General features: G+C 47.7%; 1 pseudogene; it reads left to right on the forward strand.

Moving 5' to 3' along the window:
• The first annotated feature begins 2,178 nt into the window (after positions 1-2,178).
• Positions 2,179-3,298, forward strand: LOC119352030 (annotated as a pseudogene).
• Positions 3,299-3,898: the final 600 nt, after the last annotated feature.

Consider the following 3,898-nt stretch of genomic DNA (forward strand, 5'->3'; position numbering starts at 1 on the left):
CATGCTATGTCGGTGAAATGATGATACCATGCCAACTTTCAACCTTTTCAGAGGTCATTTGTAGTGATTTTCAATTTCAGGGTCTTATAGCTCAAAATAATCAGTAAATGAATGAAAAATAACAAATGAAGTCAGAAAGGGATGAAAATTGATGATGTGGCTTTGAATGGTGCATTTTGAACACAGAAAAAATATGGAGTTCAAATAAGTTCAAAAAAATGAAATCCATTTGTAACAGATGAGTTTCCGTATGAAACCCTCATACTTCGAAAGAGATTGTCCGTTTTATACACGAAGTGCATCCAGTTTGTTGTAAGTAGAAACAAAAAAAATAGAATTATCAAATTATTTTCTCGGGCAATTCACCGAACAGTTGCCGGGTAGGGTGAGCATCGTAGGAGCGGATGGTACCTGCGCGGCGGTCGGAGGAGAGCTGTGGAACAATGACAGAGGAGAAGCGACGTGGAGCCCGGGTGTAACGTTGGAGGTTACGGGCTCGTTGAGTTCTGGCAGGGCCGCAGGGATGTGTCGTGGCGGTCAGGGTGGTGGAGCGGCAATGAAGGTAAGAGAGAAAAACGGAAGGAGAGAAAATGGGTGGATGATGGCACGAGGGCTAGGAGGGATTTTGTGTGGGCTGAGGGTGTCGGAGTCTTCCGTGGCTGTTGTCTAAACTCCCACAAAGCCCACCGGTTTGTCTCAGACTTACCGAAAAAAGCATGTCCGTACCACTCGACGGACCGATACATACCCGCGTTGAATGATACAACACATCTGGACCACGTAGTCCAAACGGTTACGAACGGTTCGAGGGTCGGCTTTAAAGATGCCCTTACAGTTCTGTGGTTCGACTCAATTCTCCATAGATTGCAGCTGTCACCAGTGTGCACACTAGGACTTCATCCATAGGTCAGCTGGCCACAAGCCACCATCAATGCATGAGTGTTGAAAGGTTTTTTTTGGTTGACTAGTAAGCGTGCACGTGCAACGCACCAAACATAATCAACAATAAATATATCTATTTTAAATTTTAACTTCCATGGAATTTAATGTCCACATACCACAAGATGGCATGTATGATTATGGGATTTTATATATTCAATTATTTACCAATAGTTTTACAAGATTTTCAAAATCGGCAAATGATGACGACTGAAAATTTCTATGTGAAATCCTTGTGACAAGACCTGATAATAAAAAAATGAGACTTTCCCTACAAAAATCAGAACACAGTTGTATTGGACACACCCGTTAAACAAATTGAACAAACCTGTTCACTCTCAGTCTCTCCACCGCCCCCGCGAGGTACGCCCAATTCTCCATGCCATTCCCCATTCCCCTGCTCCCCAGCTCTCCCTTCCCACCTAGGCCACTCCTCCCCTTCGTCCCCAGAGGCGGCGCGAGGTACGCACGCCCCTTCTCGTTGATCCGGTCCCCGAAGTCCCCGAGGAGGCACTCGAGCTCGGCATGGTCGTGAGCGACCCAGCGCAAGAGGCCGTCCGAGTTACGGTGGTGCAGGATTCATCTCATCCGCATCCGCGGCCGTGGCCATCCCGCACTGGCGTTGCCTGGGCACGGAGCAGGCCCCGACGCCTCACCAACTAGAGTGGTCCGGGCACTTTGCTTTCACCGGCGAGCTGCCCGTGCCTGCCCCCAGATGCCCGTTGGCCCTTGGAGGGGGAAGAGTCGAACAAGCAAGCGCTGGTAGGGGAGGAAACGAAGAGGAGGCAGAATGGGGATCTGGCGGTGGGGATCACCGCATGCATCGCGCTCATCATCTACCGTTCCGTTTTGATTCTTGTTCGGTATACCAGCAGCTATCGGATTCCTTAGTTTGGGTACAACCGACGTGTGTATATAAAGAAGGCAAGGCGTGCATCCTATGTCCAAATCTTCAAAAATGCTAAACATACAGATCTTTACATGAGTTTTACAGGGACCTTCACTCTAATTCGCTCCCTCCCCCCTGCCTGATTTTCAGGTGGGTGGGGCCCCTTCCTCACCTTAATCCAATGATTAGTTGACAGCTTCACACCTGTCCGTAAAGCCCTGTAAAGAGCCCGTCGATGTAGCATTACTGCCAAATCTCACACATCCGAGGCCAACGACGACCCTGAGTTTGATCGTGAGTTGTCACCCTTGATTCTCCACCTTTGTCTCTCCGGGTTCCCTTGATTCGACATGTCTAGCAGCTCGGCCTCGTCGGCTAACTACGATGAGTACCCAGTGAAGATATCCTCGTCAAGATCCCTGGCGAACACCGTCGCCGTGGCGCACAACTTCGAGATCACCAGTTACTCGCTGCTCGACGGCTTTCATCCTGGCGACTACATTTGCTCGAGAAGGTTCAGCGCCGGTGGTTACGACTGGTGTATCAGGTTCTACCCTGACAGACAGACGGAGGAGGATGCTTTCTACACCTCGGCCTTCTTGTGTCTATGCAGAGGAGAACCATGGCCTGGCGTGAGAGCCAAGTACACTTTGAGTTTATTGGATAGAGACGGGAATGCGACCATACGAAGAAGCGCCTTAAGACATATCATTGCGTCCTCGGGTTGTTATTATGGCTATAGTAGGTTCTTCTCCAAGAAGCACATCGACGATGACTGCTTCGCAATCAGGTGCGTCTTGACCGTCATCACACAACACACGGAGGACCAGAGCGTGGTCGTCATCCCCCGATCGGACCTCCACGACCACCTGGTAGACATGCTGGAGGGCCGGGAAGGCACGAACGTGACATTCAACGTGGGCGACCAGTTATTCCACGCTCATAGGTGCATGCTGGCTGCACGATCGTCGGTGTTCAAGGCGGAGCTCTTCACTGGAATGGAGGAGAACACTACTCGACACATCAAGGTCGACGATATGGAGCCTGCCATCTTCCAGGCCCTCCTCCACTTCATCTACACCGATACCTTCCCACATAACAGTGGTATAGACAAGAATGTGCCACTGGAACACTTGTTCGTTGCCGCGGATTGGTATGGCCTGGATAGGCTTGCGACAATGTGTGAACAAAGGCTATGCAACAGCATCGATGTGCACACATTTGCCACCACACTTGCCTTAGCGGAGCAGCACCAATGCGTGCAACTCAAGCAAGCATGCCTTAGATTCATGTCCTCTCATGATGTACTCAGTGACATCCAGGAGACCGATGGATTCAAGCATCTCATATCCAGCTGCCCTTCGGTTGTAGGGGGCATCATAAACAACATCGCCGTGTGGTAGGGCTGCCAAAAGCGCTCGAGTCGAAGCCACTCACAGCGATTCGTCTTCTAGCTACACCGGAGATTGACTCCAAAATAAATTAGTAGAACATGAGTCTATTTAATTTGTAGCTCAGGTTGAAAATGAGGCGAGTTTGCACCAATGTTAGCTCTCGCTTGATTTTGGTCGACATAGCATAGTTGAAGTAGCGGAACATATAAGACCTATGCTTTGCAATATACTGATTTTTCCTTTGAAAATTGCAATATATTGATGCAACTATCATTTCCATAATTTTATTGTATCAAGCTTATATATTTCTAGAACACACACCCTATTCTGTTTACATAAATTATATTCCCTCCGTTCCTAAATGTAAATCTTTTAAGCGATTTCACTATAGACTACATACGAAGCAAAATAAGTGAACCTATATTCTAAAAGGCGTCTATATACATTCGAATGTAGTCTCTATATAGTGGAATCTATAAAAGGATTTATATTTAGGAATGAAGGGAGAACTTGAGCATGAGTAGGTCAAGCCATTTTCGAAAGTGAACATGCTATTTTTTATTGGCCCAAAATCCACTCAAAACTATTACGGTTAAATGCAAGCCAACTCTAAAGCCCGATCTCTTATTCGAGTCAAACAGAGCTTACTTGTTTGATAACACCAGCTTAGCCTAGA

Source organism: Triticum dicoccoides, chromosome 2A, assembly GCF_002162155.2.
Source record: "Triticum dicoccoides isolate Atlit2015 ecotype Zavitan chromosome 2A, WEW_v2.0, whole genome shotgun sequence".
NCBI lineage: Eukaryota > Viridiplantae > Streptophyta > Magnoliopsida > Poales > Poaceae > Triticum > Triticum dicoccoides.